The 24,863-nt window shown below is 38.2% G+C and overlaps 1 long non-coding RNA gene across 1 annotated transcript; it reads right to left on the reverse strand.

Annotated features, from left to right (window-relative positions):
* Positions 1-9: 9 nt before the first annotated feature.
* LOC105495159 (uncharacterized) lies at positions 10-22,232 on the reverse strand. The gene is made up of 4 exons (XR_011609260.1): positions 22,207-22,232; positions 15,678-15,747; positions 4,317-4,468; positions 10-318 (listed from the first exon to the last, which is right to left on the reverse strand). It is a non-coding gene; the product is annotated as an uncharacterized lncRNA (long non-coding RNA).
* Positions 22,233-24,863: the final 2,631 nt, after the last annotated feature.

The raw sequence follows: 24,863 nt of genomic DNA on the forward strand, positions 1-24,863 counted from the left end.
AAAAAAAAAAAAAAAAAGTAAAAGAATTAGTGCTTGATCCAGATATGAAGGCTGCAACACTAGGTAAAAAGAAAAAGACAGACTCAATTTCTTAATCCACTGGTGAGGTCCTCCTGAGCCTTCATCCACTGGGTAAAGAATTTACCTACTTTCAGAGTTTTCCTCTGAGAGGCTGATCCATCGTGATATGAGCATTGCTGTCCTTTGTGATTCTATAGCATGGACTTGAAGTCCAACCTGCGTGGATATCTTGGTGCCTCCATTTACTTAGTACCTACTGTGATGCTGGACATAGCAAATGACCCTCAGTTTGCTCATCTGTGAAATTAGAAAAATAAATATATTTTCAAGGCAGTGCCAGGTATTTTTATCCCTACCTCCCAGCATCCAGCCCATAATAGGCATGCATTAAATGTTAGCTGCATTTACGTCCCCACTTCTTGGATTCCCTTTTTAAAGGGGACTTTAATAGCCTCTTGTGTCAGGCCGCAGAGATATCTTCTTCCTACCATAATTAAGCAACTTGAGAAATCCTGTGAGGTCGATAAATTTGGAAAACGCTTACATAAAACAGAATATAAAATGGCAAGCCCTGCCATAAGAAGCCAGTAAAAGTCAATTGCTTTATGCGACACCTCTACAAATGGCATTATGTCATTGCATAATATTAGCAAGAAATTGTAAGATTTTGTTCAGGCCTATAAAATGTAATGAGTCTCACATCATCTACCAATATAAAAATAAATGGAAAGAAAGTAATATTTAAAAAAGAAAAAATAAACCAAACTTTCAACTTCTTGGCTTTGTCTATATGTCAGGAAATTTAGTGCATAAAGGAATAGATTTAAATGCTCTTTAGTGTGGTTAATTGGCTTTTTCCTTTTTCTTTCTTTCTTTTTTTTTGGTTTCTCTTGATTATTTTAAATTTTTCTTTTTGTCTTTTCCATTTAACTGTGAACACCCAAAAACTCTGTTTCAAAAATCAGGCGGTCTTGGCTGAAAAATTCTCCCAATACATAAAAAAAGGAACTTTAAATGTTCAAAAAATGGAAAGTCTTCATGGTTCCAATAAAAAGATGGATTTATTCATCTGGGCTAAAGTAAAGGACATTAACTTTCACAGATGCAGTGGTTCATCCAGAAGTTTATGCTAAACCAACCTGAAAAGTCTTTGTACATCCAAGGAAATGAAGGCTGTATGAGTCTGGACTAGCAGTGTTTATTTTTTCTTTTCTTGGTAACAAATAGTGATATGGGAATCCAAAGGCTTCCAGCCAGCATTTCTCTTAGGCAAGGCTGAATGCCCATTGGTTCTGGAACAGAAGGGATTGATCATTCTGATGAGATTATACCACACTACCGAAACCCTGGCTTGCAGCTATGTTAAATATGATTCAGAAAAATGGAGGCAATAATCTCACAGGTCTTCAGCAGTGAAGTCAAATGGATGTGAGCAAACATATCCACTAGGAATAATATATAACAAGATCTAAGCCAATGGGCTCTCTAAATAAACTGTCTGCATATTTGTGGAAGGGAAAAACAAATGTGGTATGTTTGGCTCAAAGAATGAGCTGGGGTTTTCTTCTTTGTCAACATTACCATTCAGTGGTGCAGGTAGGCTGGAGACCCTTGTGGGTAGGGGTACTTAGCTGGCTCAAAACGGAAATAGCATACAGTAGTTTAAGCCAAGAAGGAAGGCTTGGATCCATGTAACTAATTCAAGTCCCTCATAGACTGAGAGAAATTCAGAGTTAAATTGAAACCTATAGCTCTTCTCTTCAACCTTTAACCCAGTGCTGGAATAGTATGGAGTAGTCAAAGCCAAGAAGGGCAGCTTGGATCCATGTAACCAATTCAAGTCACTCACAGACTGAGAGAAATTCAAATTTGAATTGAAATCTACAGGTCATCTCTTCAACCTTTAGCCCAGTGCTGGAATCCTTTCTAAGATGGCTGAAAGATGGCCATCTAGCCTTGAGATAGACCTTTTCCAGGGGCAGGGAGCTCATTATCTGTGAGTAGCTCTGAGTATAATACTTTGTGTTTATTATTATCGCCATTGCCACATGGATCATTACTATTTTAAACAGAACTGCAACAATCGCAATAATCCCCAAGGAAACACAAATCTAGGATGGCTGCAGAAGCTCATTTCCTTATTCTCAAGCTTTGCAAGAACCATCTCAACATTCCTGAGCTCTACAAAAACAGTCTGATACCAGAGGTTAAACTTGGAAAGTCCTCACTTTATAAGCAGGAAGTCATTGAGATGACCCCTCTTCCTCCTCCCTCTGTACAGAAACAGTTTTATGGGGGCAGGGTTCCTATCTATTGGAACACGTTTTGTGGTGTCCCCAATAGTGCTGTCTGCCTGAGTCAACTCTCTATGGAAAAAGAACCCAAGGCCTGTGTGTGCTTCCTTTCCACTTGGAAGTTTTATTCTCTATAAATCCCATTTTAGTTTTATACAAAGGGAGTATGCATGTAGGACCCCTTTGCATGACAGAATCACTAACATTAATTGAGCACTTATAAAGTGTAGGCTTCAAGCTAAGCACTTGAGATTTATTATCATATTTAATCCTCCCAAGGCCCTCTGAGGGTAGACACCATACTGATCCCCCATTTTGAACAAGAGAAACCTAAGTCTCAAAGAAGATGACTTGCCATGGTGAAAACTGGGCTTTTAACCAAGGCCATGTTTTCAAACTCTGCTACATAGGTGGCCACTTCCGGTATGGTGGATAAAGAATAACCTTTGAAGTCAGCTACTCCTGGGTTCACCTCTTGCTTTTTCCCTTAGTGTCAGTGGCATTAGGTACTTTCCTAGCCCTTTGGAGTCTCAATATCCTTGTCTAATAGTAACAATATTTCTTCATAATTTTTTCATGAGGATTAAATGGGACCATGGATGTACCATGGACAGTAAGTGGGATTTTTCTTCTTGTCCACAGACTGGAAAGTGGCCATCAAACAGAAGTAAATAAGCATTAAATTTCCAACATTATAGAGCAAGAGAAACCAAAGGGCTACCCACAACTGAGCCTCTCTTAGAGCTGAGGAAGAAGTAGGCAAACAATTCTACTACCACTGATGGTCAACTAGCTACCACCCCCCACACCCCCAGAATGTAAGAAGGAAAATGATAAAGTGGAAAAGCAAACATGATAAGTCATGATGAGTTGACCTAGTGTGGGGAGGGCTGCTCATTTTTCCTCCTCATTCCAGAGGCAATGAGTGGCTCCAGGAGAATCAATGCTAAAGAATGGGAGCACCTTCAAGAAGGAGAGACTTGCATCTCATTCCCTAGTGAGACAACTGCTAATGCAGAAGATTCATTTGCCCACTGTCTCTTTGAGCAAGATAAAAGAGGATTATAAGGAGAAAGTGGAGTAGAAAGTGGAAATTTCAAACAGGTTCATATCCACCACTTGATGTGGTAAGAATGGGTTAGTTTCCTGTGAATGAATAGCCCCCAGGAAAGGGGACTTGGATTGAATTACCTTGCCAGTGTCACCCAAGAGAACAACTCCACACAGGCATGGGGACCATGACTGCAAGAGGCTGAAGCATATTGCTGATGGTATTGCTGTATGTATATTTTGTGGGGGCAAAATTGAGTAAGAATGGAATATTCCAATTATGAAACTGTGCAAGAACTCATACATGACCCCTACAAAAGCAGCTTTGTGTAGAAACCTGCCACACAGAATAATTTATGTTAGCCTGAGGAGGAGCGGAAACATCCAGGAGAAGATACAACTGCAGACCCAGTTAAATGTAAATGTTTTTCCCTATTTCCCATAACCCTTTCCACCTGAGGAGGTAGAACAAGAAGGAGAGGAAGAAGAACCATCCCCCACATACACACACCTGCAATTCTCTGGAGCCATGGGTCAAGCTTGAACTGGGAGAAGGAAGAGGGTGACTAGTCAGTTTGGGGGTTAACTCTGTACCAGACTGAATTTTTAATAATTTAAAATAATTATGAAGTCATAGCACTCACTTCAGAAGTTAATACAATATGATAATGAAAGGATTTACTATGACATATCTGGTGGTAGTGATTACAAAAAAAAATTTCGTGTGTATACCCAACCAACTTTATTACTGGTTTATCCACTAATGTATGTCAAACACTGGGCAAATAATATATCTTCAATAAATGTTAGTTTTCTCTTCCCTTTATGTTATAGTATGTATTGGTTTTCTTCTCTGATTGTAACATTAATTGTAACTGTTTAGAGAAACAAGCTGGAACAGGCAAAAACTATGAAGAGCACATTGAATATAAAGCATAGCCTTCTTCCTACCTTTAAAAGCAGCGTCGAACAGCTCACTTAGCAAGATTTTCCTTATTATGAACCCATCATATCTGCTCCCTGAAATTCCCATGCACTGGTCCTAGAACTGCCTTCTGGAGACACAGAGATTCAGTTTCCTTCTTTCTCCATGTGACACTCTTCTAAAAATGTAAAAAGAGATAGTTACTCTTTTTTTAACCTCTCCCTTTTTTTAACAGGTAAAACAATTCAATTTCTCTCACCATTCTTTATGGATTCTGGTTTCCAGTCCTTTCCTATTCTGGTCAATAAATGTTTGAGGATTTCTTCCTGGGCCAATGTGACTCTAAATATGATACAGAACCAAGCCAAGCACCAAACTTGACATGGGCAGATTGTTACCACCTTCATTTGGACACTGTTCTTAAATTTGACATTAAGTACAGCCAAAGAACACAAAGACACCAATTTGTCAGCCTGAAAATATTGCTTTAGATTATGCTGACCTAAATTCTTCCTAGGAACTTTTAAAAAAAAAATCCTGGCTGCTTGATTTGGAGACTTTACCAATTCAACAGAAGACATTTTGTCAGTCTCTTGAAAGAAATAGAGATTCCTGATGTCTAGGCATAAAAAAGAATTGTTTCAGAAATAGGTGCTAGGAGATTTAGAAGCTCTTTTTTCTCCATTCATTCACTCATTTGTTGTAAATAAGAAGGATACATTCCACAGCTTACAGTTGATAAGAAGTATAGTTAAGGCTCTTTTCAAAGCCCTGACCATGCCCATCACAGGCACAAATCATCATTACCATCCTCATCATCCTCTCCACGGTAATCCCCACTGTCACTATCATCATCATTATTCACATTGTGAAGGGCTTGGCATGTACCAAGTCTCTTTTCATGGGGGCATTTATCACAGTTTACTTCTCGGCCTTTTGCTTATGTTAAACATTACATAATTACTACTAATAATGCACATTATTCGGAAGAGTTTACTAAGTTTCCCACAGGGACTATCTCATTTAACTCTCACAGTTGCCCAGTAAGGTAGAGACTATTGTTCTCTTACTTTACAGTTGGGAAATTTGAGGCCTAATAAGAGCTAATAAGTGGTAGAGTCAGTTTTATTCCCAATAATAAATGACATCAGAGGGTGTGCTCTTTTCCATGCTTTAGTAATTTCAAGTGAAATAAATACATGTGCTTTCAAATATAGATGGTACAAAAATATGTCAAATGCTTAAGGATGCTTCTAAGGTAAGCTGACCTGCAAATTGATTCGTTAAAATAATTGAAGGCAAAGTTGGAAGTTGAAGGAGAATGGTCCCTGCCTCAATAGTAAGCTATGATTTGTCTTCTCCAGTGGTTTCCACAAGAAGCTGCCCCTGCTGTAGCACAAGGGGAAATAATAAAACTGAGTAAAGACTTGTGTTTTCTGTGACTTGTCCACTCCTGTATTTATTCAACAATCTTATTTATAGTGGACTACAACTATGCACATGTATTAACTATCTCACCTTGGAGAGGCCATTTAGACTCTTAAAGTTTGGTTTTCCTCATCTACAAGCTCAGTGTAATTAATAATCCCTGCCAGGATTAACCTCAGTGGTTTTTGTGACCAACAGATCAATTTACAGATGGGAAAATTTTGTCATCACTAAAAAGTTACATAATCTGATTATTTTTGTTGTTATAATCATCATTGTTACCAATGTTGTTACTGTAAGAGTCCTAAAGAGAAAGTAGAGGGCAAATAAGCTCTGTACCATCAAGCCATAAGACTTTACATTTTTTTATTTTGTGCTTCTGTTTCCTCAAAATAACAATAAAATTGCGATTTACAAGCCCAACATACCTCATAAAACAACTATGGCTATTTATGAAAAATGTTTAAACGGCATTAGAATTTAAACAGATTAACAATATCTCAGTAATGCATCAATATGTGCCGGCTGTTTACTGCAACAAGCTGGTTTCTTCAACACCATGCTCAGCCCTGGTCATACTCTTTATATCTAGAAAGGCCTAACTTCCCTTAAAAAATATGTTGGTTGGACATTCTGGGAAATGTGTCCCACTTGCAGAGAGTGACTTAAAATGATAAAAGCTGTCATTTACTGAGCACTAATTATATATACCTAATAACAATTCCAATACTATCCTATGAACTTGTTACTATCTTATTCTTCTCACAAGAGGCTGCCATTTAAAATAAGAAATGGAAGGCAAGACCGTAATGTTTATTTAATATTCACTAGGTTCCAGGAATGTAAAATATATATATATGATATAATAGATATTATACATCTATTATATATATACAAAATATTTTATTTAATACTCGTAATATGTCTATGAAAGAAGATACCTTCATCTTAAATGTATGGATATTTTCCATTAGAGAAATTAAGTGACTTGCCTATTTTGTCCTTCATTCAGCTAGTAAGTGTCTCAGTTTAGAGTCAATCTCAGAGCAGTGTAGGGCAGAGGCCATGCTCATTCCACCACAGTGCCCAATTGGTAGTCACATTATGAACTGGCTATTCAGATTCTGCACTGTACTCACTGTGTCCTTGAGGCCTCTCAAATTGTCCCAAGATGGAAGAGCAAGAGACAGTTGTGGAAAAAGTCTCCTACACAGGTGTTCTGAGCCTAATTGTGCTTCTTCCCAAATTTATATGTTGAAGTCCTAACCCTCAATACTTCAGAGGGTGACTGTTTCTGGAGGCAGTGACTTAAAAGATGTAATTAAGGTTAAATAAGGCCATATGGGTGGGCCCTAATTCAATCTGACTTGTGTCCTTATAGGAAGAGAAATTTGAACACAAAGAGACACCAAAGATGCTAGTGCAGATAAAAGACCATGTGAAGACAGTGAGAAGACAGCCCCTTGCAACTGAGGAGGGAGGCCTCAGAAAAATCCTACCCTGATGACATATTGATCTCATACACCTAGCTCTAGAATTGTAAGGAAATACATTTTTGTTGTTGAAGTCACACAGTCTGTGGTATCTTGTTACACCAACTCTGGAAAACGAATACAGGTGAGAAAATGAGAGCAAACATGAGAAGACCATGAGTGAGAAGGCTAGTCAGCAAGAGAAGGCCATTCAGACACCCTCTGCCCTGCTAAATTCTCCTCAGAGATCATCACCCTGTCCTAGGTTTCATTCAGACCCTCAAGCATGAGTTTCTTGCTATGATCAATTTTTTAACATATAAGAATGATAAAAAATTCCCAAGCTTTTGGAATACCCCTGCCCTCTCCTACTCTGACTCCTAAGAAAGAAAGCCCCCAGTCATAATGAGGAATAGAGTTGGAGTGGGGAAGGGGTGATATGAGGGGAGGACACTCAATGAAACTGAGAGAAAGTAAATCAATATGCATTTGAACAAACAAAAGATATGGAGATGCCAGGATGTCATCTTTCCAGAGAAGAGAGCGTCAGGCTTGAGAAGAGCACAAGGAGGAGAGTAAATGATGAGGCACTGCCTTGGACTCTGAGACTTGGGCACCACTGACGTGTAAAGCAGATCTTTCAGAACTTTCATTGCATGTTGTGTACGGTATACACATCACCACTGAATTTTAAAGAAAACTTCAATAAATTTCTACAATATTTATTTAATAAGATATGTTTCATTTATATGCATTACTTTGCTTTAAATGAACTAAAGGCAATACAGCATATTTAAATTATACACAAGTATAATGATGGAAACGAAGTTCTGTGTTTTTAATTGGGGAATAAGTCTTCCATCTTGGTTGTCTTTTCTTTCTATCATTGTATTGAAATGCCTAGGTTGTGTGTAAACTCTGTGAGGTAAAGGGTCAGCATTTACTTTGAATCATCTAAGTATCCAGGCACCTAAATTCTACCCAAATGTACCTACTGGTTTCCCACTTAATTTATTCTACATCTAATTGTTGAGAACCTACAATGCTAGGCATTATTTTCTATATAACAGATATAAGATAAAAGTGTTTTCTGCCCTCATGCAGCTTACAGTCTAGACTGGATGGAAGATGTGGGGGGGAACAGTTCCCCCCAATAAACATTCTTTGAAGAGAAAGAAGTTGGAATTTCTACAATATCATATACTGAGTATCTAATTTAATTGTCTCTTAAAACTGCTATGATATAGGTACTTAGTATGCCACTTATACAATAAAAATGTTGAAACTCAAAACCATCAGGTAATTTGTTAAAGATCACACACTAGTAGGAGGTAGGCTAGGTCTAGTGTTCATTGGCAGTGTTCTTAAAAATACACCAATCTCTCTTCCTTGAGGGCAAGGCCTTTGTCTTATACCTTTTGAGATTCCTATTATGCTACTAAAAAATGACCCACTAAAAGATAAGTTTAATTATTTGGGGCTGAATAACATCTTCGCTAATGAATTATTGAAATTTCCTAGGGATTAGTCCATCTTTCCAGGATTTCTCTTCTCTACCTGCATTAACTTTCTAGGTTTCATCAAGTTTCATCACTTTAAACACATGATACCTACTGAATTTTTGACTCTAGTCATAACTGAATTCTGGACTTACATACCTAACTTCCTACTTGAAGCCTCCCTGGGATGGTTAATAGACATCTCCAACCTAACATGTTGAAAGAGAGTTCTTGATTTTCTGCGTTAAGCCAGAATTACCCCCTTCCCACCCTGTTCCCCACCTTAATATACTCAGTTGTTGTATTAGTCAGGTTCTCTAGAGGTACAGAACTAATGGAATATACATGTATGTGAATATACATATATATATATATATATATATATGAGTTTATTAAAGTACTGTCTCACATGATCACAAGGGCATCTGCAGGATGAGGAGCAAGGAGAGCCAGTCTACGTTCCAAAACTGGAGAACTTGGAGTCCGATGTTCAAGGGCAGGAAGCATCCAGCACAGGAGAAAGATGCAGGCTGGGAAGCCAGGCCAGTTTCTCTTTTTACATTTTTTTGCCTGCTTATATTCTAGCCATGATGGCAGCTGATTAGATTGTGCCCACCCAATGTAAAGGTGGGTCTGCCTTTCCCAGCCCACTGACTCAAATATTAATCTCCTTTGGCAACACCCTCACAGACACACCTAGGATCAATACTTTGTATTCTTCAATCCAATCAAGTTGACACCCAGTATTAAGCATCACAAGTCCACCCCTTGTCAACTTGAACTCATACACATCTCCTGAGATCATACATAATCTTCAAGTAAAGACAATAATCAGGTCATAATTATGCCTAACATAATACAACTCTTCTTCATACAACCAGAAGCGCATCAACCCAAACACTATTACATAAAGTTAACAATGCTGAAATGCTGATGTGAAGTCAATAAATCTTATATCACATGATAAAGAAAAAGGAAATAAAATGAAGATATTTTCTTAGTACAAGTGTACACATGCACAAACATGTATAACAAAAGGGGGAAATACTCATGACAACTACAGTCCTCGTTTCTGCAGCTGGTCACGTGGCCATAGCTGGTATTGATGAATATCTTCTTGTACTACCCATTCTGTATTCCCTTTGCCTCAGCAAACACCTTAGCAGGTCATAGCTTTTTTCTTGGTGGAGAGACCCAAACCTTCATTTCTGAAGGGTCTGGGTTATTTGTAGTCCTGCCCGTATTGGGCTGCTGTAGTTTCCCATTGACCTTAATCACAGGACATGGTAATACTAAGAGACACCACAATGGGTCTCCTGTATTCCATGCATGCTCTTTTTTACCTCCATTATGGAGTAGTAGACTGACTTCATCTTGAGAGTCTGGGTCAATACCCCAGACAACAGTGTAACTCCCTTCTTAGCCTGTTGACTTAAAGACAGGAGGAGCCCAAAGTGTCCAGGTGGCAATCTAAACTTCCAGGTTAATGGAACAGTTGTTGTGTCTCCTAGTGGCAGTGTTCCTCCCTCCGAAACTAAGACCTCTAGGCTGGCAGAATGTAATGTCCCAAGAACAGAAAGCAAACATTTTGCTAGTGCATCACTGGGGGTGATCCACTTCCACTTCTATCCCTTGATTCCTGGACCTGTGAATCCTGGCTATGGGAGAAACAGTGTCATATATTGGATGCTGATTAAGAGCATACATGGCCTCCTGGAGAACTTTGCCCCAGCCCTGCAAAGTATTGTCACCAAGTTGGCATTGTAATTGTGACTTCAAAAGGCCATTCCACCGTTCTATCAATCCAGCTGCTTCAGGATGATGGGGAACATGGTAACACCAGTAAACTCCATGAGCATGAGCCCACTGCCACGCTTCTTTAGCTGTAAAGTGAGTGCCTTGGTCAGAGGCCATGTTGTGTGGAACACCATGACAGTGGATAAGGCATTCCATGAGTCCACAGATGGTAGTCTTGGCAGAAGCATTGTGTGCAGGATAGGAAAACCCATATCCTGAGTAAGTGTCTATTCCAGTGAGGACAAACCTCTTCCCTTTCCATGATGGAAGAGGTCCAGTATAATCAAACTGCCACTAGGTAGCTGGCTGATCACCCCAAAGAATGGTGCCATATCAAGAGCTCAATGTCGGTCCCTGCTGCTGGCAAATTGGGCACTCAGCAGTGGCTATAGCCAGGCCAGCCTTGGTGAGTGGAAGTCCATGTTGCTGAGCCCATGCATAACCTCCATCCCTGCCACCATGAGCACTTTTTTCATGGGCCCATTGGGCAATGACAGGGTGGCTGGGAAAAGAGGCTGAGTGGTGTCCACATAACAGGCCATTCTATCCATTTGATTATTAAAATCCTCCTCTGCTGAGGTCACCCGTTGGTGAGCACTCACATGGGATACAAATATCTTCACAGTTTTTGACCACTCAGAGAGGTTCATCGACGTATCTCTTCCCCAAATTTCTTTGTCACCAATTTGCCAATCATGCTTCTTCCAAGTCCCTGACCAGCCACACCACTGGCTACAGCCCATGAATCAGTATATAATTGCACATCTGGCCCTTTCTCCTTTCACGCAAAGTATACAATCAGATACACTACTTTAAGTTCTACCCACTGGGAAGATTTCCCCTCACTGTTGTCTTTCAGGGATGTTCTAGAAAGAAGCTGTAGTGCTGCAGCTGTCCACTCCTGGTGGTGCCTACATATTGTGCAGAACCACCTGTGAACCAGGCCCTAGTCTTCTATTCCTCTGTCAACTGATAAAAGGGAACTCCCCATGAGGCCATCTGTGTAGGCTTAGGAAGAGAAGGCAAGGTGGCAGGAGTGGAGACCATGGGCATTTGAGCCACTTCCTCATGTAAATTACTTGTGCCTTCAGGACCTGCTTGAGCCTGATCACGTATATACCACTTCCATTTGATGAGGGAATGCTGCTGTGCATGACCCACTTTATGGCTAGATGGGTCAGAAAGCACCCAGTTCATTATATGCAGTTCAGTCACAGGTGACTTGATGACCCATAGTCAAACATTTAGTTTCCACCAAAGCCCTGTAACAGGCCAAAAGCTGCCCCCCATACTGTTCTCGTGGTAGTAAACAAGTCTCATGAGATCTGATGATTTTATCAGGAGTTTCCACTTTTGCATCTCTCTCATTTTCTTTTGCCACCACTATGTAAAACGTGCCTTTCGCCTCCTGCCATGATTCTGAAGCGTTCCCAGCTGTGTGGAACTATAAGTCCAATTAAACCTCTTTTTCTTCCTAGTCTCTGGTATGTCTTTATCAGCAGCATGAAAATGAACTAATACAGTTGTTCAAACCAAAACCTTGTCATCATCAGCTTCTCTTTTTCTTTCACACTTCATACCCAGTGTATTAGCAAATCTTTTAGGCTCCCCATTCAAAATGCATCTTGAATGCTAACACTTCTCACCATTCACCCCTACTTCCACCTTCGGTATAAGCCAGTCTGTCTCCCTCTCTCTTCTGGATAGCAGCAGTTGGCTCTTTTTTAAAAAAAATTAATTGTTAAAAGTTTTATTTTTAATTGGCAAATGATAATTACATCCATTTAGGGGGTGCAATGTGATGTTATGAGGTATGCTTACTTGCCTGCCTACATCTGCTGTCACCTTCCCAAGGTTTATTCTCCACTCTCCACTAGAGTGCTCCTTTTAGCACAAAAGTCAAACCATGTCCCTCTCCTGCTCAGAATATTCCTATGGCTTTTCCTGTAATAAGTAGGTATAGTGATTCCCTAACCTCTGGCTTCCTGTTGAACCTCACCTCCTACCACTGTCTCCTTCATCCCTTCTGCTCTTGCCACATTGAACTCCATACTGTTCTCAGAACACACTGAAGTGCTGTCATATCAGAGCCTTTATCCTCGCCCCTATCTCATAACCAGTCCCTAAATTTTCACAATGGCTCCATTAAGGCTTCTGTTAAACATCATGTCCTCAGAAACTATATATACTTCCCTGTATGTATATGCATACACTATAGTAGGAGCATAATAAATGAATATATGAAGTGCATTAGAATCAGAAAATGTATGTAATAACCAAAACTGGATAAAACTGGAGCTGATTCTGTTGCTTCAAGAGCTGTTCTCTCTCTGCACTGTTATGTGAATGTTCATAATTACTCCTTTGCTAGCTTCATCACTATAGATAAGGCTCAGAAGCTGGCAAGGAGACCATATGAAACCTTACATCATCACTGTCTACAGCCAGGAAAGTAATGGCTCATGTTGCCCAGGATCCATTTGCTTTTCCCATTTGTCTTTAGTTACAAAGTTGGCAGCCATGGGAGCATCGAGAACCTTGTTATGCTCTGGAACAAAACTGATTCTAGATGTGAGGTCAGAAGAAGGATGTGCTGTTTGGAAAGGAAAAGTTTCTTGGACAAAGTGCCAAAGTCAGACAGAGCTGGACCATGTGCTGTTGTGAGATGTCAAAGGAGCATGCTCTTGCCTGTATCCTTCTCTCCCTCTGTAGAAGCTGAACAACACAGAATCAAAGTCACCTTCATGCATTTGGACAAGATCCCAGCCTAACCAGCTGCATGAGAAAGGCGGTTTTGCTGTCAGTCCTTCAGAAATGAAGTGTCGAAAAATTGGGTGTGGAATGGACACGTTTCTCCTCCTCCATTTCCTTTGAGTTGTTGTGACATCCATTCACGGCTGGGTTGTGGTTGTGTTCTGGTCACAATTCATTTACCATCAGTTTACAGGTTTACAGTTCACAGTTTGCAAGGCAATATAATTTACTCCTGGTTTACAGCTTCCTTTCCTCTAAAAACAGAGGTGGGGTTAATTAAGAAGTGTACCCAAGGGCATTTTTTACATGTAAGAATTATTGAGCTTCAGTTTGAGTGTAGTCTTTGGGACCAGAGAGTCCTGAGTTTGAATGGCTGCCTCAGCACTTAAGAGCCAGGGGACTTGGGCTTGTCACATCTCTTGCCTGGCGTCTGCTACTCATCTCTAACACCGGGTGATCTTGAGGTCTTAATGAGGAAGCACATGCAGGATTCCTGACAAACTATTTTACATATATTAAATCTTAAATAAGCATTATTTCTATATCGATTTGAAAATTTTTTCCTATCACCTACTATGGGCCAGGCATGTTTGGGAGCTAAAGACACAGAAATAAACAAGACAAAGCCTCTGTCTCACAGACCTTTAAATTCTAGTATGGAAGACAGACAATAAGCAAGAAAATATAGCAAGAAAATAAACAAGAAAATAAGCAAGAAAAAAATAACTTCAGATTATATACATTAGTTGTCAGTCTCCCTTTTGCCTAAGACCCTGAGTCTTATGCTAAAATGAAGGTACCTCTGTTTACATATGCATGCACAAATATACACGCATACACAGAGAACATGCTTCCCATCATACTCTTATTACTTCCTCATAGATAGAACTCAGTAGTATTGTGTGTTCCTTTATTCTTTAATTCAGACAATCACCTTTTATTCTTTAATTCAAACAGTCATTTTGAGGACATACTATGCGCTAGATACAGCATTGGATGTTGGAATTTAAAGGTAATAAGAAATGTCCTTCACGTCAATTGGCTCATGATTTTGTGGTAGAGACAAACCACTAAATATACAATTACAGTTCCACACGTTGCTTGTTCTGTGGAATGTTCTAGTACTCTGGCGATCTAGAATGTTTAGAGAAAGGTAAAGAATATCTCATGTGGCCCAACAGAGGCCTCCCCAAGAGGGTGAAATTTTGTTTTGGTAACTCAGACCAAACACCTAAATAAGAATTTTCTAGGAACAGAGAATCATTTGTGCAAATAAATAACATAAACAATAGTGTGATATGACTGACCATTAGAGAGCTTCTATTCAATTCAACATATTCTGCTCCAATTATTGTGCTGTCAATAGGAAATAAGAGCAAGGAACAGAGGAGTATAAAAGGCCAGTGAATAGAGTGAAGATTATAACATGTCGGTGTTACAATATAAGGTAGCAAGAAAAAAGAAAAAAGAAAGGAACAGGCCTCCAGCAGAATGTAAGATGAAAATGAAAAATTTGATGAAATAGTGGACGTGGGGTCTGAAGTGAGAACTTTCAGGACAGCAAGACTAACTCCTACAAGTTTTTAGTGGGAAACTTTGAGAAATTCCAGAAATTTCCAGTACTTTGTTATGACTAGAAGGAACTCCTCATACTTCAAAACTCAAATACCACTGTTGAAAGGAGGCTTTCCCTGAGCCTCCAGACAAGCTCAGTATCTTCCTCTATTCCCAGCTAGAAAGTGCATTCTGTGAGGATCAAGCCTCTGCTTCTGTTCAATAATGCTGTCTGTTGCCTCTCACTGTGCCTGGCACAGAATAGCCTTCAATAAATACTGACCAAAAGAATAACTGGGACTGGGTGCAATGGCTCACGCCTGTAATCCCAGCACTTTGGGAGGCCAAGGTGGGCTCGTTGCTTAAGCTCAGGAGCTCAAGACCAGCCTGGGCAACATAGTGAGACCTTGTATCTACAAAAAATAAACAAAAGATTACCTGGGTGCGGTGGCATGAGCTGGTTGTCTCAGCTACTTGGGAGGCCAAGGTGGGAGGATCACCTGAACCTGGGAGGTTGAGGCTGCAGTGAGCTGAGATTGTGTCACTGCACTCCAGCCTGGGCAACAGAGTGAGACCCTGTCCCCGAAAAAAAAAAAATTCTGATAATAAATAGACTAATATTTCACACTAAGAATTTGAAATTCAAAGTCTGTGGTCTCCAAACTTTTGTTTTATCACTTACTCTAGTGAATAAATGTTTTTAAGAACTCACTCCCCATATATGTTTATTTGTTCATGTTTAGAATTGCATGTTTTGCCCTAATAGATTATTTACGTTATAAAACATGTAAAAAAAAATGGAGGGTGGCCCCTCCAATAGCAAGAAAGAAAACCTGGAGAAGTGGAGATTAAGATGAAAATCAAGAAAGTTCTGGGGTTTTACCTTTATCTTCACTAATGAGATGTGCAACAATGGGAAAATCACTCCCCTCTCTGGGCTGTAGTTTCTCCATCTGTAAAATAAAAAGTAATAGCAGATGATCTCTAAGGGCCCTTGCAGCTCTGACATTTTATGGTTTCTATAAGGTATTCAGAAATTATTCTTGAGCTGCCTTTGTCAAAAAGCAATAAAATTTAATATAATATTTTAAAATCCACTATTCAAATACTAATGGACTTAAATGACAAGGGTGTTAAGAAGAACTAAATGAAAAGCTTGGGCTTTCTGACCTAATCAATCAACATAAATGGATGGCAGAAAAGAGTACAGAGGATGGAGTACTGAATATTATCAAGAAAATTGACTTTTGAATTAAAGAGTCAAGCAGCAAGAATTTACCAGTTGTGAAAGGTTCAATGTTAAGGATCATGTGGCACCAGCTTAAGGAAGGACAGGACGAAGACTCACATGGGGCAGACAGTGATGAAAACGAAGGGGGAACAGATTCAGTAATGGAGGACAATGAACTGGGGATGTTCTGTGATATGAGAGGCAGAGTCTACAGACAGTAGCCATGATCCAAAAATGCACACCACTATGGGGCTGTGCAGACAGAAAGGAGCCGGCTGTTGGAATAGGAAGACTTCCAAAGATGGTTAGATCTGTCTTGCTTCTTCATCTGTTGGCTACTTTAAATGAATTACTGAACACATGGTAATGATTTTAGATGTTTACTTTATTAAAAAAACCTAACGTACATAGAGATAAATATAATACGTATATTTATACAAATATAAATTCTGGACCATTCATTAATGTACTTGCCTATTTTAGCATTAATATGATGATGTGCAGTATTTTAATGGCAGCAGCTTTGAAGCATTTTATTGGTTAGGAATTGCATTCTTCTTTATGTAACCTAGTAACAGAAAACTAACTATAGTAGTTTAATGAAATAAGAAGTTTATCATTCTCATGTAAGAGGAAGCTGAGAGTTACAGTCCAGGGCTGATGTGGCCCTTGTTGACATTAGGAACAGAGGTTTTCTAACATTTTTCTCAAATATCCTTAGTGTAGGTTTCATCCTCATGTCATTACTTCATGGTTGAAAAATGATTTCTTCATTTCCAGCAATAATTCTGTTCCAGGCAAGAGCAGAAGGATAGGCTGTAATGTTACCTAAAAGTGTACAAGCGACTTTGGAACTAGCTAATGAGTAAAGACTGGAAGAATTTTGATGTGCATGCTAGTAAAAACCTAGGTTGCTATGAACAAGGGATAATTCTTCTGGTAAGGGCTCAAAAGTAGAGAAAATCTATAGAGAAAGCCTCAGTCTTCTTAAAGAATATCCAAGTGAACATGAACAATTTCTTCATGGGAGAAATATAAATGGTAAAGGAACATTCTGATGAGGTCTCAGATGAAGATGAGGAACACATTATTGGAAACTGGGGGAAAGGCCATCGTTGTTATAAAATGGTAAAGAATGTGATTGAATTGTATTTGTGTCCTAGTGTTTTACGGAATGTAGAACTTTTGAGTGATGAAATAGAATACTTAGCTGAAGAAATTCCTAAGCAAAGTATTGAAGGTGCTGAATGGCTTCTCCTGAATGCTTATAGTAAAATGTGAGAGGAGATAAACAATTTGAAGATGGAATTTTTAATCAAAAGGAAACAGAACTTGAAAATTTGGAAATTCTCAGCTCTATCTATCTATCTATCTATCTATCTATCTATCTATCTATCTATCTATCTATGGTGGTGTCTTGCTCTGTCGTCCAGGCTGGAGTGCAATGGTGTGATCTCAGCTCACTGCAACCTTTGCCTCCTGGGTTTGAGCGATTCTCCTGCCTCAGGCTCCTGAGTAGCTGGGACTACAGGCATGCGCCACCACATCTGGGTAATTTTTGTATTTTTAGTAGAGACAGGGTTTCACCATGTTGGCCAGGCTGATTTCAAACTCCTGACCTCAAGTGACCTGCCCGCCTCAGCCTCCCAAAGTGCTGGGATTATAGGCGTGAGCCATTGTGCCCAGCTCAACTCATCAGGGTTATAAAAAATAAGAAGTGTTTGAGAGAGAACACCAAGGGTGTGTACCATTTGATAAGGAGATTGGTGTCGATCAGCAAGGTGCTTATTCATCAAGATAACGGAAAAATCATACTGAAGGCATTTCAGAATCTTTAATTCTCTCTGTTTCATCATGGACCTTGGGGGAATAATGATTTCTAAGGAGGCCAAGACATTGGTGCTTGCTGTCTGGTGCTTCCTCGAAGCTTTTAGCCTGGAGTCTTGGGGGCTCAATTCCTAATCAGCTAAGCTGAGGAGGCCGAATGTTTAACTCAGTAAGCATGGAGGGCAGAGCATCAAATCAAAGCAAATTATTCCCCATCCTTAAAGTTTTAGACTTACTTGAGACTCATAATCCCTTTTATTTCTATATTTCCATTTTGAAATGGGAATGTCATTCCTATACCTATGGCACTATAGTATTTTGGAAGCACAAAACATGTTTGATTTCACAGGTTCACAGTTGGAGAGCAATTTGCCTTAGAATGAATTGTACTGTGAAACTCACTCATATTGATTTAGATATTTAGATGAGACTCCGGACATTAGACTAATAAAATGATGATGAACTGAATTAAGATTTTGGAGTCATAGGGATGGAATACATGCATTTTGCATGTAAGAAGGACATGAATTTTGGAGGGCCAAGGTGAAATACTACAGTCTGCATGTTTGTGGATCCCTAAAATTTATATGTTGAAATCTTAACCCCCAAGATGATGGTGAGGTGTGGAGGTGATTAGGTCACAAGGGAAGAGCCCTCAAAAATGGAATTAATGTCTTTATAAAAGAGAACCAGAGAGCTCATTCTTCTCTTCTACCATGTGAGGACACAGTAAGAAGGCACCATCCATGAACAAGCAAACAGGCCCTAAATAGACCTTGAACTTGCCAAAGGTTTGATCTTGGACTTCCTAGCTTCTAGGAGTGTGAGAAAAAAATTCTGTTTATTATATACTACCCAATTTATGATATTTTGTTATAGCAACCCCAAAAAATTAAGACAGTGTTTGTCTTAGAAGTAAGGTTATTTTAAGATTTCTTGTCATTTCAAGTTTGTCCCTTTTTATGCCAATGTTGGTAATTTTTAATTTTACTTTTATTTCAGCTTTATAGAGGTATAATTTAAATGCAACAAATTATAATTATTTTAAGTTTACAGGTTAACAAGATATGACATGAAAAAAAAAAAACCCTATGTAACCACTTGCCCATCAAGATACATAACATTTACACCATTCCAAAAAGTGTCTTCAAGTTATTTTTTGGTAAATTTCTTCACTTTCAGCCCTAGATAACCACTATTTTGCTTTTTGGCCCGTTAGTTTTGCTTATTTTAAAATTTCATATAAATGGAAGCACACTGTATTTTCTCTGTATTCTTCTAATCAGTATAAAATCTTAGAGAATCATGTTTTGAAGAATCATTCTGTTTTGGAAAAATCATTTATGCTGTTGCATGAGTCAGTAGTGTGTTCTATTTAATTAAGGAGTAATAACTCAATGTATAAATAGACCACAATTATTTTTATCCATTCACCTGGTGATGGTATTTGGGATAGTTTCAATTTTGAGCTATTATGTACAAAACTACAACGAACATTTGTGTACAAGTATTTCATGCACAAAATATTGTGATTTCTGTTTAGAAACTAATTAGTGCTAGAATTACTGGGACAAGCAGTAGTGTATGGTTAAATTTATTTAAAAACTACTGACATTTTCCCAAAGTGGATAAAGTATTTTATACTCTCAATGGAAATCCATGAACATTCCAGATGCTCTCACTTTTTGGCAAGACTTAGTTTTTGTCATTCCTTTTAATTTTGGCCATTTTAGTGAATATGTAGTGATATCTTCTTGTGCATTTAACTTACATTTCCCTGATAACTAATGACCTTGAGCATCTTACATGTTTCCATTGGCCACCATTTTCTTTTGTAATGTATCTGTTTAGACCTTCTGCCCATTTTTGAATTGAGCTATTTGTCTTTTTATCATTAATTTGTAGGAGATCTTTTTCTGTTATTGATACAAGGTCCTTGTCAATATGATTTGTAAATATTTTTTCTGGTCTGCAGCTTAACATTCCTTTTTCTTTTTAAAAAAATCCTTTTTCGGCCGGGCGCGGTGGCTCAAGCCTGTAATCCCAGTACTTTGGGAGGCCGAGGCGGGTGGATCACGAAGTCAGCAGATCGAGACCATCCTGGCTAACATGGTGAAACCCCGTCTCTACTAAAAATACAAAAAACTAGCCGGGCGTGGTGGCGGGCGCCTGTAGTCCCAGCTACTCGGAGGCTGAGGCAGGAGAATGGCGTAAACCCGGGAGGCGGAGCTTGCAGTGAGCCGAGATCGCGCCACTGCACTCCAGCCTGGGTGACACAGCGAGACTCCGTCTCAAAAAAAAAAAAAAAAAAAAAAAAAAAAAAAAAAAAAAATCCTTTTTCACAAAATTTAGAATGATATGCAACATTTCATTTTCTTAATGATAGCTTTCTAAGATCAAAACTTTAAGTTTTTATTAAGTCCAACTTATTATTCTTTTTTTAAATAGATAATTATTTTTATGTCTAAGAGATGTTTGTCTAGCCTAATGTCACAATGAAACCAACCATACTGGTCTTTGTGCTTCTTGAAAAATTGCTTATCTTACTCTCAGCTTTGGGTACTGCAACTGCTATTCAATCTGCCTGAATTATGCAATATTTTTTCCACAGATTTTTGCTTTCAATCAATCAGAGTTCAGCTCAATCAGTTTTCTGATCAATATCACCTTCTCAGAAAAACTCTATTCCTCCCAAGTTATTCTACTGTTTTTCTATGTCCACTTCTAAAAGTTTTATGGTTTAATTCTTAAAGGTGTGTTGATGATCTACTTTGCATTAATGTTTTTATACGATATGAGGTTAGCATCTAAATTCATCTTTTTTGCATGTGGCAATCCAAACATCTCAGCATTGTTTGCTGAAAATATAAAAATACCTTGTCATCTTTGTCAAATATTAATTAACCTCAAATGTAAGAGTATAGTTCTGAACTCTAAATTGTGTTCCATCAATATGTATGTCTAATCATACTTTGGTATCACACTCTCTTAATTATTGTAGCTTTGTAGTATTTTGTAATTGCAAAATGTGAGTCCCTCAACTTTGTTTATTGTTATTGTTATTCTGAGTCATTTCAATTTTTATATAAATTTTAGAACCAGCTTGTCAATTGCTGTTAAAAAAAAAAAAGCCAGAATTTTTCTAGAAATTTCACTGAGTCTGTAGATAAATTTGAGAATTACTGTCTTAACAATATTGAGCCTGTCAATCCATGAACATGGAATATCTCTCATTTTATAGAGCTCTTTAATTTTTCTCAGTAATGCTTTGTAGTTTACACTGTACAAGCCTGACACAACTTCTTAAAACTGTATTTCCAGTACTTGGTTTTTGGCGATACCATTGTGAATGAAATTGTTTTTAATTTCATTTTTGGATCATTATTGCCAGTATATAGAAACACAATTTTGTGAGTTTATGATCTTATATCCTGATTGTGCTGAATTCATTTTTTTTTTTTTGTAGATTCTTTAGGACTTCTTGGTTACAAGACTAAGTCATTTGAAAAAGTAGATAGTTTTATGACTTCCCTTTCATCTGGATGCCTTCAATTTTATATATTTGTTTATGTATTATGTTTGTATGTATTCATGTATTGCCTTATTATGCCGCCTAGAAACTCTAGAACTATGTCAAAGTAATGAGAGTGGACATCTTTGCCTTCTGCTTGATTTCTGGAAAAATGAACACATATTTTACGTAACATAGATGACATTTAATTAAAAGGATTTAAAAAACCTATTTTATTATTATGAGACAGGGTTCCTCATCTAAAGTAAAAAATCTGAGTTTAGTTCCTTTCCCATTTAAAGTTTTCAGAACTGTTTTTAATACCAACCAACAAAATTCATTTTTGTTTGTATGTTTTCTCTACCTAATCCAGCATGACCACCAGCAGCTATTTTAATTTCAACTTCATAAGATAGCTGGAGAGATAGATTCCTTCCATCAGGCCTCCAGCAGACACAGTAGAAAATGAGGAAGCACTCTCAGAATTTCTCTCAGTTTCTCCTGGACACATAACCAGGACTCAAGTGTCTAACCAAAGCAACGTAGGAAAAGGAAGCAAGCAGAGAAAGGGAATGGTGCTTATGTGTTTTAAACTAGTATAAGATAACTTATATAATCCTATAGGAAGTTATTCTAGTTTATCCCATACTAAGTACTCGAATGGTAGCTTCTGATATTAATATTATTACTACTATTATCATTAACCTTATAATTCCTATTACTATATATTCGGACTAATCTCTGTTCCCTGAAAAGGTGCTTGATCCTCCCACTTTTCTAATAAAATAAAAACAGCCCATTAGAATAAAAATCCATTATAACTGGTGATGAAAATGTACAAACCTGTTGACAATTTGACTGTATGTCTCCTGTGTGCTCTTCCCAGTCATAGAAGTGAATGGTGACCAGGGGAATGCAGGAGTGCTAATGCTGTGAAGCCTCAGCTCCATGGGCTGGGGTGACCCCTCCCCAGTTGTATGATGACAAAACTGTCATTAGTTAGGCGAGCTCTGAATTCCAAGTGCAAGGACCTTATGCAGTGCTCTAGAGATAGGAAATCGCTTCTGTCAGCTGCAAGGAGAGTGGGCAAAGAAAGCCAAGGAGTCGAAAGGGGGAGGGTTTCTGTCCTGACTGATCTTTGGTCATCTTCATATGAAGTTGCAGGAAGCGTGCTCTGAGGATCATTGCACAGCCTCCTCAGCGATAACAAAGAGATCACCTCGAGATGAAGGCATTCTGTGGGAGTGAGCTCTCTTTGATTCCCTGCCAGGCAGCCACAATTTATTAAAGGTGGGTTTGTGAAGTAAGGGTTCTGCCAGGGAGAGATCGGCACAAGAGAAATGGAGACAGCTAATTCTCAGGGGGTCGTCTTTGGCAAAATCCACTATTGAGGCCTCATGCTACTTGTGCTCATAGCTGCTGAAAACCAAGAGTGCCATCTGCAAACTGTGATTCATAAACACTCTGTCAGTCTGCCATCTACCCTGACATCATAAAATAACAAGAAGCTGCATTGTAATAAAGGGGAGGTTTGTAGCCTACCAATTAAACGCATCTAATTTATTTCTCTTACAGCTGAGGCTTTATTTATTAGTAAACAGCTGCATTTGTTACACTTTTTACTCAAAATGTGCCAACTGGCACTTTGAATGATCCATTAATCCTAAATAATCATCTGTGTGCTTTATAGATCCTAGATATATAGGTCTATATGTATAAGATGGTTATTAAAAAACTAAAGCCTAACCTTGCCAGTCAGCTGGAGGGTGTAGTTCTGGGCATCAGGCTGGGTGAGTTAATGTGACATGAAGTATGTGGATACAAATGAGGTCTCGCTGAGATTTTGGAAGGATTTTGCATGTGGCTTTATTTCTCCCTTTTCCCCAAGTACCTGTAGAGAAACATGCGTGTTAATTTTCTGCAAGTGGGTGTTGCTACATTCTTGTCAAAGTCTAATTAGCTTGGTACTACCAGAAGCAGATTATAGGGTTACCTGTTTTTAATTGGCAGTGAAAGGATGTGGGATAAGAAGGAAAACGTGTGTTCCCTCACCAGCTGAACTTTTGCAGACCCTGCTAACTGGTGTGTGCTTCTGAGGTTATACCATTTTGGCATACCATTTTGGCAAAGTGGATGTCAGTACACACACACGGTTCATTTATTTGAAAATGGGTATAGTACATTAGGATAAGATCCTATCTAATCCAGTTTTTGCTTATTTCCTTGACATACAGGAAAACTAGGTTATTGAGATTCGTTGTCAGGGAGAAGTGTTGCATCAAGCAAAAGCTAAACATTTTGCTGGGCCACCTTTAAAGGGAGATGATTCATTCAATATTAACTTAGATTCATCCATAACTACTGATTATAAAAATAATGGTCAGTTGCACTGTTTTTTTCATGCCAGTGGATTCACATTGAAATAGGTCATTGAAGGAAATATTTTAATCTCTAGAAAAGATTGGTCATCCTTCTGAATGTTTTGGTTTTTTTTTTCTGGGAAGTAATTATAAGTATAATCTATTCAGAGAAGTATAAATGACCGACTTTGGCCTACTTTAAACTCAATTAAATTAGAAGTCCTCTATAATGTGACATTGCACTTACAGTTGCTTAAATTATGTGGCTATGTTATGGTCACTGGCATATTATTTGCAAACTCAATATGAATTAATGGTCATTGATGGAAAAATCAGACTTTCATTTGCTCTTTTGTTTTTATTTTTATTTTTATAGCCATTAGCTTAGGCTAAGATGCTATATAACTTACATAGTAATTAAGATTTCAAAGTTAATAAAAAACTGAAAAAGAAATATGGAAAGAGGATACAGATGAAATAATCAAAATAGAACCCATAAGTTTTGATTTTTTTGTATCTCTCTTTTTTTTTCTTTGCTAAATAACAAATTTACATATAACCTTTTTCATGGCCTATACTAACAGGATCATTACAAGGTATGTGCTAAAAACATGTCAGGAAACGAATGGATGATCATCAACTAGACACATGTTTATCTGTTAGAATATACTTACAAGTCAAATGTGCTATATTATTTACAAAGTTGGTTCACAGTGGTTAAAAATGTGGGGTTTTCAACAAGACTTCCTAAATTATATTCCTATTCTATACATACAAACTGTGAGACTTTGAGTAAGTTACTTCATGATTCTAAGCTTCAGTTTCATCATTTTAAAAATGTAGTTAATCCCAGTTCTTGTTTCAGGGAGTTATTACAGGGATTGGATGAGCTGAATCGCAAGTGCTTAGCACAGTATGTAGGACACATAAGCTATCAATAAACGTTAAATTAACAAAGAACTCAATCCCTGTACAAGTAATAACCAACAGTTAACATTCTACAGTGGACCCTTTCTGAGATCTCACATTTCTAGTATTTTTAAGTATTCAGGTGAATGTTAATGTTACCAGGATAGCAGGTTACTTTACGTAAGTCTCTTACTCGACAGTATCTTCAATACAGTAGTGTGCTGGAGCAGG

This window comes from Macaca nemestrina, chromosome 1 (genome assembly GCF_043159975.1).
Source record: "Macaca nemestrina isolate mMacNem1 chromosome 1, mMacNem.hap1, whole genome shotgun sequence".
In the NCBI taxonomy this organism is placed as follows: domain Eukaryota; kingdom Metazoa; phylum Chordata; class Mammalia; order Primates; family Cercopithecidae; genus Macaca; species Macaca nemestrina.